At 33.3% G+C, this 14,744-nt stretch overlaps 1 protein-coding gene across 2 annotated transcripts in view; it reads right to left on the bottom strand.

Annotated features, from left to right (window-relative positions):
- Nucleotides 1-14,744, bottom strand: part of LOC135835380 (uncharacterized) — a 39,065-nt gene that overhangs the window by 9,644 nt on the left and 14,677 nt on the right. The gene's annotated exons all lie outside the window — the stretch shown is intronic.

Genomic DNA, 14,744 nt, shown 5'->3' with positions numbered 1-14,744 from the left:
ACGTCGTCGCGTTGGTCTCGTCGGTTTACGTCATAAAAATGTATGTATAGGTAGCTAAATATTAGAAGTACAGACCGTACCTAATAATGATTTAATGATTGGTAATTTATTACTAACGTAGGTACCTACATCGGCCAATCAAACGTTTAATTATTGCTCAATTCGAGAACGATTACACATTAACGACGTCTCTGATTTACTTAATACCGACTGTAAAGTTGTAATGATCGTTTGATAGATCGGAAATAGGGATAATTTTAGAAAATGGGTTACGAGAAAAAGAAAAATTCTTCAAAATATAAAGTTAAGGAAGTAGGTAATAGGTATCTACAATTATGGTGCACTTAACATTTATTATTTAGGTATTTCGTGAAGGTTTCAACGTTAAATCCTGGCGATTTGTGCTGTTTAAAATCAACTAAGTATTTCATTCCCTGATGTATACTTATGTAGTTCATTGAAGGAAAATATCTATAGGGTATGCAATAACGTCTGCCTCAGCAAAATGAATCAAAAGTTCAAAATCGTGACTTTGTCATATTTTTACTATATGTACATAGATTGTTTCAGAATTGAGTGAACAAGCAGAAAATTGTTGATACTTTACGCACCACTTAAAAAACTTCCAATTAGCGATGTTGCAAAAAAAAAAAAAAAAAATAGAAAAACATTGAAAAGAATGAAAAATGATTTGAAAAAAATCTCAGAATTAAAAAAAAAAGATCGAGAAAATTAAGCATAATAATTATAGTATACAACTGCGTTGAAAAGTGAACAAATTTCATTATGGAAACTTTTCGTCATCAGACGGAATTTCCAAAAGCTATTTGCTCAAAAATTGTAAATAATTCAAAAAAAGACCAATTCGCCCAATTAGCAGTTCATATTTTCAAAATTTCAATTCAAGATGCATCATAAGTTCCTTACATGATAGTAAGCAAAATGCTTTAAAAATTTTGAAGGGCTTTTAAAAAAACACATCGACGCCTCCAAAAAAATCTGGAATTTCTTCGGAATTTTTAGAAAATTGAGCACATTGCCAGCTAAAATTTCAGCCGCTTAAATGCATTTTCAGATTTTTGATTAATTTTTGAAAATCTTCGGGTTAAAATGAGAAAAACACAAATTTTATCAAGTAGACTTGGAAAGCTGAAATTTGGCATGTATCCTAATTCTGACCCCTTACTCATTCCAAATCTATCAGAAATGATTTCAAAACTGTTTTGAGCAGTTCTGGAGCCTACAGCAAATTTTTGAAAGCTGACAATTTGGGTCACTAACAAACACTAATTACGTTTATACGTGCTGAAGTTGATTTGGACAATTTTATGGCACTTCTTGAAAATCTAGAGACCTCAGAACGATTGAAAATAACTTCCAATCGACTCAATACGTTGAATTTAAGGTATACCTAAAGTGAATTTTAGCTTTCCAACTTCTTTGAGTACGATTTTGTGAAAATTTAAATTTTCAATTTTCTGGAGGCTCCAAAACTGCTCAACGCGGTTCGAAAACGTTTACAATCGGTTTGATGGGTCGAACCCAACAAAATTTCAGCTTTATCGATCAGTTTGGTAAAATTTCGATTTTTCTCATTTTTAGTCCAAATTTAATTCTCAACAAAAATTAACCAAAACTAGAGAAATCCACCAAAGCGTTTGGAATTTCTTTATGCTCTTTCGGCGAACCTTTATTGACCGGTTCAAAAAATTTTCTGTCAGTTGAAATGCAAACCCACCTCCCCTATAAGATTACCTCTGATGCATTCCACATCTTTATGATTTTTTTCAAAGTCCAGACACAAATTAAAACCCTAAGTGTTCTGTATTTTCTAACAAAATAATTTTTTAAGGTGTCACCTTGCCAGCAAAAACTGAATTTTTAGAAAACGTATGTTTCAAATTATTATCTACAGCTAAAATTTTAGCGATTCATATTTCTTGATAACTTATTCGATTTTTGGAAAAATTTTTGAAAATTGAAAATTTCTAGATGAACAAATTTTTGTCAACTTTAATATTATACTGGAAAAGCAGACCAAATATTTCAAAACAATCTTACAAGATTTTCCACGTGAAATCAATTTTTCCCAATCTTATAAAAATTTAACAATTTATGTGCTTTCCAAAAACAACTAGTTGGGCAATTTTGCAGCAGAGCAGACTTAAATTAGAGCTTTAAAATTCAATCGAACATAATATAAATCACACGTCGAGAAATTACTTGGTTATCTGCGCTCTATTTTAGTTCTACACGTACAATATAAATCATTCAACACGTGAACAAATAATGCTGAATGATGCTAAATAAATTTCTCGCCATTTGAAATTAAAACCACGAGCCTACAACATGAATGGAATGCTACCGACGACATCAACATACACGAGCAAATGATTTGACAACACGTGCAAAGTTTCGTCGGCAGTCCATATAAAAGCCTCACTACACAGTCAACATCTAATGATAGAGAAGCTGTGGGTTCCATCTGTAGCCAGAAGCATTTCAAAATACCATCTGGGTGACATAACTCTGTCTCCTAAAGTTACCAAAATATGATGTTTTCAAATTGGAAAATTGGAGGGAAATTTTCAATTTTTTTTTTTAGAAAAAAGTGAATCTTTTTTTCTAAATGACATAAATTGAGTACCTAACATTGAAATTGGAAAAACCAGATTTATAGCTTACATGCTGGAAAATATTTCCATAAACGCAAAAGAAATATGTACCATAAATTCAATAAAAACTTTAGCAAGCCTTTACATCGGATTTACCTATTTCATATAACTCAATTTCTAAACACCCTATACAACTAATCCGACAACACGGAAAACGACAACATTTCTTAGACAATTGAAACGGACACCATCTGCATCGTTATACAAATTAACCATTTCCTCGTACACAATGAAGGAGAATTACTCAGTCTCAGAAATAAATAAATAAATAAAAACAAGCACGACATAATCGAGCAATTGGCGGTGGCGTTTAGTGGCATTAGATACTTGTTCGTGTTGTACTACAACTTACAATGCTGCAGTCAATAACCTAAACAATATGCACTGTACGTACGTTTTTCATTCATAAAACATTCGTACGAATAGCGCAGTACTCGTAGAATATTTTTAGTTGGATTCCCCATTCATCGACAAAAGAAAACTTCAGCCTATTGTACGTATACTTGACCTAGTTTTCAACAGAGTAAAGGGTAAAAATGAGTTTTTATCACGTTTTGGCGCTTCTATACTTAAAATACAACAATTGCGAAGGTTTACAAGATGGGCGATATTTTTCCCTGGTACCTTTTTCGAACCCTTATATACGTATACGAATTAATTATAAGATCAAACTAGGTCAGCTGAGTTTTCTTAGCAGCTTATCAGTGTTACGTAGTGGAATTTATGATGTTATAAGTAAAGAACATTGGTTCGGTGCCTAAATTGGAGTGAATTATTCTTTCCAAAGGGTTTGTTTACCAGAAGAGATTCAATGATAAAATTGTTTAATTTAGGAGAAATTATGCCAGATAAGAACTTTAGCTGTTGGGTATAGATATTTCACTTTAACTAAATTGCTCTAGTTTTTATTTTCATAACATTCGAGAAAGTGGGTATTTTGAATACAAATATTTGTAATTTTTATCAAAATACAAACTGCACATAGTTATACTGGAAATTCGGCTACCACAAAGCAGCCTGCTGCAACATGACATATTCTCAAGTCTACATAATAAACATTCTAGGAAAACGTACAAAATACCGTCGATAATAAAATAACCCATCCGGTAGAGATACTCGAAAGGATCTCATAATACGGTAATTGGTACACGTCGTTAAGGATAATCCAGACCGTGCGGTGAAAAAAGCCCTACTTTACAATCCAGTCGCGTAATGTCCCATAAACGGATTCAATTTGCCAAGTTAAAAGCTGCTTTTAATTTTCGAGTCGAACCGGACGCGACGCTGAGGTAAAAGGCACGTGACCGATGTTAAAATTTATTCGAAAATTTCTCTCTAAATCTGTAACAAAGCTCCAAGGATTGGAGAAATTGTTACGTGAACGTATATGACAAAGCTACCGGACGAGATTACCGGGCTTTGTCTGAATACAAAAAATTCATCTGGGATGCGGATGCTGCCGGCGGCAGCCATCTTCAACCTTGCATCTTATGATGGTTTTATCGCTGTCGAGACAATATAAAAAGTACATTTGCCAAGTTCGCTTATTAATAACAACACCGATGACTAGTTGGGTAAATATTCACCAAAATAAAACACATCTTAATGACGCGAATGCGTATTTTACGAGTACACAAATTAGCATGTACTTTGTCCTTAGGGTGTTTTACGCACTTGTTTCAAATGCGTGTGTAAATTATGATCCCTTTATCCCACACTCCTCAATTAATCCCAAAGTTTATACTAATTTGACCAATATTACTTACCTACCAAAAAAAGTGGAAACTTTTGAAAAAAATATGTGTAATTTTTTCACGCACGAGCGGTCGTTATTCATCTGACGATTTAATTATAGCATTTCCTCTTTTTTTTTTTTTTTTTTTTGAAGTAAGCGTAAAAAGCCAAGTTAATAGGTAGGTTAGTTTGTGGAAATGAACTGTAACAAATACAGAAGCACATGCACGGTTTATCGAAGAGCTATGCAAATATACTGGCGGGTATCACATACTCTACCTACCTATATTTACTTTTTTACCATTTGCGGTGCTGTTTTTATATTTTTCTCTCTTCCGGGTTCGGTTTCACAGTTTTTCTCGTGTTTTACACGGATTATTAAGATTATTTTTGGAGCATATTAACGCCAATGTACCAAGATGTACTTTACCTGCGTCATTTGGTACTTCTTCAAATGCTTTTCATCGCACGTTTTGTATTAGTCGTAATAATTGGCAAAAGTATTTCGTTGAATTTTTCAAGATAAATGTTGAACTAGACGAGAGCAGGTGTTGAGTGAAATTGAAATGAAACAAGGATAGAGACAGGAAAGAAAAATAAAGCTAACAAAATGGAAAATTTGACCAAACCAAAATCGAGGGAAACTTATAAAAAGAAATGAACAGTTTTATTGCGAAAAAGGGAAGAGTTGTTTACACGAATATATTATCGTGAAATTGTAAGGAAAACACTAAAAAGATAAGATACTCGACTTGAACAGGAAAAAATATTCGAGTTTCTATCTTTATTTCACCAAGTATTTTTTTCAAAAATAAAACCCGAAGGTAATTTTTTTTTATCACTTGACAATGAGTTGAAATTCATAAATTTTCGTAAATTGACTGATCTATTTTTGTTTTTGTTTTATTTTTTGCTATTGATTCAGTTTGGTGAAATCGATTGACCTACATATTTCGTAAATTGACAGAAACAGATTTTTCATTGCAATATGAAAATAAATGGCAAATCGACCCTGATAACGTTGAATGAATGAAGCTATTGGGCGATGTTTGGAAAAAAAGATAAGAATATATGCACATAATGATATGGAAGGGTATTAAATGTAAGAGTACCTTGACATGTTGTCTCTGCAATCAGTTTTTCTAAATTTACCTAATTGTGATACAAAGGGCGAACTATTAATTCAGAATACACAAAAAATAATATTCTAAAGACGATGAGCTTATGAAAGCACAACTTTTGAAGACAAGCAAAAAAGATTCTTCACTATAATCCAAAATGAAAGGAGTACAGTTCAAAATGTCAATAATAGCCCTAATGGAGTTTGGTCATGAAATTGTAGCTGACTTGAAAACTCAAGTTGCGAATTTTCAAGCCATTGCTACTTCATTTCTGTCCAGTGATAATTTTTTTACTCTCAAACAGTAGATACAGGATAAAAATCATCCAAATTTAAACTAGAAATTTTAGAATTTTTGAATTAAAGATTTTGATTTTGCAGAACCGAATAACCTTCCAATTTTGAGAATCTGAAATTTTGAACAGCTATAAACTAATATTGCAAATTTTTGAACTAGATAATAATTTCAAGGATTTTTTCATCACTTCATCAGGAAATCTATAATAATCATCAATACATCAATTTCAAATTAAAGAACTAGAGAGCAGAGATAAGCTTTCCAACTACAAATTTTTCAGCCACGAGTAGGGCAAGCACACTTTTTTAGAATCCAAAACGATCAAAAATGAAAAATTTTGAGTCAGTCACGATTTTGTAAGTACAACATCAGGGTGTCTAACAAAACTCCCAGACAAAAAAATCATGACTTTTTCATGAACTATTTTTCACATTTTTACCGCATAAAAATACCCCCTACCCCGCCCCAAAAAAAAATTAATAACTGGAAACTGCGAGGAACTTTTTTTTAATTTGTAGGCAAAACGGTATTTCAGTTTTTTCATTTTTCTGGGTTCTTGAACAAATTTTTGATTTTTTTTTCATTTCATGGGCTTTTAAAAAAATTCAAGTATATGTTTCGAGCAAAATTCATGTATGACTTTCAAGACCACCTACTAAAATTCGTGACTTTTTCATGACTTTCCTGACTGTTAGACATAGACACCCTGAACATACTTATTTCAAAATTATGATTGTGATTTTTTGACCCATGAATTTCTGAGCAACAAAAAAATTTACTCATTAATAAATTTTTTGGGAACAAATTTGTTGATTTTTTAGACAAATTATGAGAGATTAACTGCATGACGCTGATCGAAAATTTACAATGTTCAAGGACTTTTTAAGGATTTTTGAAACCCAAATATTTGAGTATGGAACCCGAAAACCTTCTACAAATAATTTTTCACATCTCAAATGTTCATGTTGGGTCATTCCACGTCAATTGGACCAAGAAGTGGTAGGGGGTTCGGCGATATTTTTTTGAAATTTTTCCTGTGGAAAGACTTTCCGAAGGGATGACCAATGGCGTAAATCGCAGCCCTCTAGCCCATTTTTAAAGTCAGCCAGGGGGTGTCAAAATTTTCAGTGAATCTAAAATATCATCCATTTCAGCAGTGGATTACTCGATAACCGCAATACCTACCAAAATGGAACATTTTCCCATAGTTAGGGGTTTTGAAAAGCCTTTTGGTGATATCATAAAAATCAGCGTTGCCACTATTTTTCGTACAAAAAATTAGCTCAAAAAGTCTCGAAACGTAGTTATCATATCGTTCCGACTCTCAAAAATTCTGAAAAAAATATATTATGGACAACTTTTCATGCTGAACAACATATTAAAAAATTGGGATGAGACCATGTTGCAAAGTTGATTTTTAAAAATTTAAAGTTTGCGAAAAAATGCGATTTTTTGATTTAAAACACGAAAAAAAGTTTTGATAGGTAAAGCTGACCCATTTGACCCCTATTTTCACGTATCTGTTGAAAAAGTTGAAAAGCCCCTTTCACACAATGAAATGAACTCCTCATCAAAAAAATCAAAATTCGAAAAAATTCAATTTTCAATTATTTCAACCATCAAAAAAAGTTGAAATTTATTCAGTTGTCTTATTTTGACCTCTTTCTGACGTATTTCATGAAAAAGTTGATAAAAATTACACTCACAATAAAAAAATAAACATTGGTTCATTTTTTGAATCTTTTCAAATTTTGATCTTTTTGTGCAGGAGTTCATTTCATCGAGTGAAAGGGGGTTTTCAACTTTTTCAACAGATACGTAAAAATAGGGATCAAATGGGTCAACGTCACCTATCAGAACTTTTTTTCGTGTTTTAAATCAAAAAATCGCATTATGATATCACCAAAAAGTCTTTCAAAACCCTTAACTATAGGAAAATGTTCCATTTTGGTAGGTATCGCGGTTATCGAGTAATCCACTGCTGAAATGGATGACATTATAAGATTCACTGAAAACTTTGACACCCCCTGGCTGACTTTAAAAATGGGCTAGAGGGCTGCGATTTGCGCCATTGGTCATCCCTTCGGAAGGTCTTTCCACAGGAAAAATTTCAAAAAAATCGCCGAACCCCTCTATTACTTCTTGGTTTAATTGACGTGGAATGACCCTGCTGAACATTTTTTTAGCGCAATTTTTACATGTAAAAAAAAGTTTTTTGGGTCCTTTATGCTGAATGAAGATCTCAAGCCTTGAATATTCCAGTCAAGCAAGTATAAAACATCCCAAACAAGAATTTTCATACTTGAATTTTCAAGCAAAAATGCTATTAGAATAAGAATTTGTAAGCAACAATTTTTTCAACTACGCTACGTATCAGGAGGTGTTCTGAAAGAATTTCACACCCTAGGGACGGCCTCATTCCTTCGATTTTTTCCATAACATGTATTTCATATTTCAAATTTGAGCCGATTCTATGCATCCAGGGCTCTGGAAAATTTCGTTTGTCAATTTGTAATCTTGACAGCGTATAACATTCCATGCGAAATTTTTTCTATTTTCTCTATATCTAAGCGTTTCTTAGCATATTTTCCGCCACCATTGGTTAAAATTATCGCTCGATGAACGAGTTGGAAAAAAAATCCTATTATACGCCCCAATAAACTCTTACATAAAATTTCAAACGCGTATTTTGAAAAATACTCGTAAATCTGTTGAAAACACACTTCGAAAGCAGCATGTTACCCCAGCAAGCTTAAAATTTCGCTTCCAATTAACTCTCTCATTCGTATAAAAATACCTAAGCCAATTCTTAAAATAATTCCGCATTTAAAAAAGGTCCCTACGGTACTACGTAAACAACTCCACTTCTTCTACATAAGGTGAAGGTGGCCCACAAAAAAAGGGAGGGAGCACATAAAAAGATGAAAATCGTAAATCGAGTTTCCAGACCCGTAGCGCGTAGCTTTTCCAAGGTTACCCAACAGTTATTTCGAAAACGACGCAAAATACGCTGCCGTGGTCGGAGTAATACGCGCCAAAAACTCTATCCGCCAATCAATAACGTGGTAAAGCAGTTCGCCCTCGAATGTCCTCTTTACCTCGTTCCGGAGAGACTCCGATACTGAGAGGGTTCCCTATTTTGTTATTTTTTGGAAAAACATAGTACCTAACTACCTACAGCTGCGTCTTGAGCCCTGTAAACAACTCTGTGTATCGCGTACGGAGTACGGCGTACAGCATAATGAGGTGTAAATTTCGCAATTTCGAAACGAGGGCGATCTTTATCCAACTTTTAGCCAGACTACGACGCATATTTCGAACCGTTTCCGTCTTTAGTAAACATTCCATTCCAGTCACAGTCGCGTTGGAATTGCGCAACATTTGAGCCTTTTACTGCGACCAACCGTGCGTAAGTCTACGTAAACAACTCGTGACCTCTATTATTCTATGGCGAAGGAAATTTCCAAAATACATCGAGGGGCTTCCTTTTATGTGTATCTGCATGCATTTTAATAACGTAAAATACGAGTACGTAGTATCGTTTCCCCATGTGTTCGGAATATAATACGTATAACTTTTTTTGTAAACAATGTCGTATTTTTTACATGTTTACTATATTATACGAACGCTTTCGCGAATTTTATACACACCCGTTTGGGTGCCCTTGCGTGAGCTAATGCGATTCGTACACCAAGCACTTTTCAAATTGATAACGTTTGTTCGGGCTCGCCATGTTTACTCGATATAGAAATTGATAACATCGTTTTTTTTTCTCACATATGGACGGAAATTAATTATGACGTTATATCTTCCTCGTACTGGGTCACCCACCAAACTCGCGTTTACACAAATATACCCTTGGTTATTTTTTACAAACCAAAGCGTGAAACTTGCACGTTCGAGTTTCGAGGAAGATACCATACTTTCCAAAATACATAAATTATGCGAGAGAAATGCGAAATTTTCAAACATACGAGAGCTTATACGAGTATTTCAGATGATTATAAAACACGTAGAAAGGTATCTACCCAATACCCAGACTACTTCGTGCTATGGTTTAAATTTCATAAATGCGTGTTTCTCATCGCTCAATTAATCCTTGTGTACACGTAGAACACGTTATTAGGGTCTTTGCCATAATTATCGAATAAAAGCCCGCTTTTACTCGGATTAAGTGACAGATTATAACAATTTTATTCAATTTTTTCATATTTCAATAATTTATTTTACATTATCATTAATTCAGTACGTATAAATTTTTTTGCGAACATTATCGAAAATGATGTATTCTAAATCTGATAAAATTCTTTTAGCTAATTAAAAATTAAAAAACAAAGTAAAAAGAAGGTATTTCAACCGATAAAACGATTTTTCAAACTCATAGATAAATAGAAAAAAATAAATGAGCATCTAAAAATACCCCACTATCAAGAAAAATTTCAGGATCTGGACTTCATGCTTCAATTTTGGTGGTGGGGGGAATGGGGGGGGGCGGAATTCATATAGAAATCTGAAATTTAATTTTTACTCATTTTTTTATCCCCCCTTCGATCTATATGAGTGGTGGATGTTTCAAACCATGACAAAAATCACCAAGAGACTATATAGAATTTCTCGAAATAACCACCAATCGATTACGGAGGTTGAAAATAGGGTTTATACTATAAATTTCAGCTATTTTCTCCAATTTGATTAAATTTTGATTTTTTTAGGGGGATAAATCTGGGATTTTGAATATTTGAAAATTCGCCAGACGTCGAAAACCGAAATTTAAAGCTGGAAATTTTGCTTTAGTTGCTCAAATTGATTGGTCAATTTTTGAAAATTCAACAGTCAAAACTAGCCATTTTTGGTGATTTGTTTAAAAAAAATTCCAAATTATTAGTATTCACTCCATCAGTACTCCTACAAAGTACAGTCCAGTTGAATTTAATGAGTAGAGCTCGGATTTTTATGCGCTTAAAAAATCATTTTATGCGCATAAAATATGCATTTATTTTGATCAAATTATGACAAAATTTGCTCTTATCCATCAAAATATGCACTTTTATGCAACATCAATATGGGTATCTATAGAAAGGATTTTTAATTTCAAAGGTGAAGGAAGGCTAGAAAATTAAGAAATTCAAAAAAAGAGGTTAAAGTCTTCAATTTTATTTTGAATAATCAATTTTAAGTTAAGATACAAATCTCCTCAACGTGGTAAAAAAAATTTTTTAAATATTTTTTCAAGTTTTTTTTCCAAGTTTTTCCATTTTTAATGAAAAATACTACCAAAAAATAATTATTGGCCAAAATTTCCAAAATATGACTGAAAAATTGAAAAAATGGCCAAAATATGACGAATATGCGCTCAAAATGTCTAAAATATGTATTTATACTCATAATTAATGTACTTGTGGCACCATTTTATATGCTTTACACACGTTCAGGCACCAAAATTTACGTTAAGTGGCACCACCAAATGGTGCCACAACGTTTTTATCTAAAATCGTGTGGAATGTCATCAGGGCACTGCCAGGGGTCGTTAGGCAAATTTTTGTACTGGTGCCACAACGACATTTAAAAATCCCTTATATATACTGGTAAAATTATATAGTCAACAGACGTTGTGGCACCATTTCAGGTCTCATTGATTTTCGAAGTATTCATTTGTAAAAATTCGTTATAACATGTTTCGATTAGATGGCGCTCTTGCTTATACACTTAATCATAACTCTATACTCGTATAATATAGAGGCACCAGTTGGTTTTTATTAATGAATTAACCATTGCCGGAAAAACGCTCGCGTAAATGACTAAGTTTTTTTTACTTGCTACCTGGTGCCACAACGACATTTAACTAAATGGTGCCATAACGTTGCAAAAGTAGATATATATATGCATTCATACCCAAAATATGCAAAATATGCGCTATCAAGTTGGGCTCATTTTACTCAGAATTGTGTGATTCGCAAAAATCCATAGGATATGCGCGATCTTCTGTGATGAATGAAAATATGACAAATCATAAAAATCCGAGCTCTATTAATGAGGTATATTCACCCAAACTGAATTTCATAATTTCCGGGCATTCCGAAATCTCCAGCAGCGGAATTCTTGATTTCTCCAGAATTATGAAAATTTCTTCAGAAGGCTTTGAAATTAATTTGAGCAGCTAAAACTCGAGTTGTGGCTTATTCTCAACTAGATTTAAAAGTTCATCTATACATTTGAGCATATTTCCAGACGAACACTTCGAGAGCGCTTTTTCGACCATCATATTTTTGGAAGGGAAAAAATTCAAGACAAAAATTTTATGTTCAGGGAAATTTTACGCGAATGGCCGTATCTCGCCTAAAATCACCCCTCCCCCGCCATCCGAATTTTGCATTGAGTCTCTAGCGTAACTCTAGATTTCTCCAGCATCATTGAGAAATAATATGGTGATACAAAAAACCACAAATCGAATTTCAGGTTTTTAAGTTGATTTTTACGCTTTCTGGAGAAATTGAAAATCGTCGTGGAGGCTACAAAGGGTTGTAAAAGGTGAAATTCGAATTCTAAGGAATGGTTTTAGGCAAAATGTAATGGTTCATGCGAATTTTAAAAATTTCCCTACAGACAGAGAAGTTTTGATTTTTTTTGCATTTTTTTCATTTTGCATATACAGGTCAAAAAGCATATTCGACATCTGGAAGTCGGTCCAAATGTCGATAAGCTCGTTGAATAGGTCGAGAATGAGCCACAACTCGATTTTTAGCCACCCAAATTAAATTTAGCACCTTCCACAGGAATTTCAAATTTTTTTTCAAGAAATTGAAAATTGTAGTGAAGGCTCCAGAATTGCTTGAAATGGTGAAATTTAGTTTGAGGGAGTTGATGTCGATTCCAGGAGCCATTTTCTCCATTTTTACTGAATAAATGTATTGAGTAGGCATATCCATTTGTTTTTAAAAAACATAAATCACCGAAAATGAATTTCCAAAAATTCGCCAAAAATCGAAAAATCGATTTGGGCAGTTGAATTGTTGACTATGGAGGCTTTAGATCATGCTTTTTCCTAAAATTTTGGTCCTATTCAAATCGAATACGAATACCTCTATAAGAGGTGCCCTCTCGATAAAAATTGGAGATGCATGTACCCCCAAGTGATACAGTTAGAATTTTATAAAACGAATTAAAAAATGCCGTTATTGCAATTTTTCAAATTTTTGCAGCTTTCAACTATTGTATTTATCATGAAAAGTTGAGTTTTCACAATAAAAATTCAAGGTTGAGCTTTTTAGATTTCAATCTGGTATTTTTTTTTTTGAAAAAATAAATAAAAATGTTTGCTCTTGAAACACCACAAGTATGTATTTCAATAACAAGCTTTCATTCCATCAATTTATTTTGTCACAATTTTCAATTCCATCGAGTTGATTATAATTTATCAGTGTTTCTATGATATCAATTATTATGGAGTAATTTAATCAATTTCAAAATATTTTCAACGACGATTCAAACGATATTATAATAGCATAAATAATTTTCATTTCCCTTAGTTCCACAGTTTTTGAGGTGACCTCTATAGAGTTTGATAGTTTTTTGAAAATTTTAGATAGCCTACGTATTTTCACACTAAAGTAATAATTCTTCGATAAAATCGTTTCTTTGTGGTCAATTGTCAAGTTCGATTATTCTGTAATCTTTTCACACGGTGCGCCTTCCATAAAACCTAATAAATTCCTCAGCTATTCAAGACGACGAAAACAAACAACTTCCTCGCCCGATCTAATCTCGAAATCCAATTTATTTTTATACCTCGAAAAATAAAAAAAATCCAAAACATCAATGCAGACCGCCTACTCGCGGCAGTCCAACGCACATAGATCTATTTATATCAACCTAATAAACTATCGAAATGGCGAAACAAGTATACACATACATTACATAGCCCATACTTAGAAATATATACAATAACGTTCATCAAACACCTGCCGTTCGCTAATTTCCAAATCCAAAATTTGCCAGCGGTCTCGAAGATCACAGTATATGTATACGAATTACAATGGGACGATATTCGCTACGCTTATAAGTCCAGGTACGATCATTGGACATGATATTGTACACACGATACATTGTTAATAATATATGCTCGATTCAAAAGCCACGTCCTTGAATTCGAACACATCGCACATTTCCATTGAAAATGGACGTTAATTATCGTCAAACGCTGCACAGCACACATTACCCATTACCCAACTACTATAAGTACACGAGGGAAAAAAAGAAGAAGAAACAGAAAAGTATGTGTAAGTATAAGATTTACGATCCATAAAAAATAAAAATTTGCTTATTTTAAAGTACACTCGTCTCGAGGCTTTAAAAAAACCCATACTCTTACAACTTTTTGCGTATAATGTTTTCATTGCAATCGACGAGTTAAAATATAGACCTCTGAAATGGTATAATTCGGCGATATTTTTATCTGGACGTACGAGATTGATTACATATTGTCATAAAGTGTCTCTAGATAAGAAAAATGCGCGCAGACGAAACGAGCAACCATATAAATTGTCTAAAAGAAAATTCAAACTTGCGACTAGTGACCTGATTCCGTATTCACCCGATTTTCTCACAACAACGTGCTCGCTGCTGCTCGGTCGTGGTCGTACATTATGAAAATGAACACCGAGTTGTCGTTCGAGTCGTAAAAAAAAAACACTTCTTGTTTTCAAACCTCAATGTCATTATCGTTGCAGCGAAAATATTCCGTGTAGTATACGATAAAATAAAAAGCGAAAAATAAAACCAGATATCCGCACCTATTGTTTCAACATATGTATACATTTATAACTCGTAAACAACTCCTGGTCTCTCATTTCGATTGTTGTGACGGATTTTCATAATCTATTACCTACTCGTTTCAAAATGTAAACATTTTTTCTAAATC

The sequence above is a fragment of the Planococcus citri genome, chromosome 2 (assembly GCF_950023065.1).
Source record: "Planococcus citri chromosome 2, ihPlaCitr1.1, whole genome shotgun sequence".
Taxonomy (NCBI): Eukaryota; Metazoa; Arthropoda; class Insecta; order Hemiptera; family Pseudococcidae; genus Planococcus; species Planococcus citri.
Note: the sequence above shows the minus strand (reverse complement) of the source record. Positions and strands in the feature narration are given on the sequence as shown.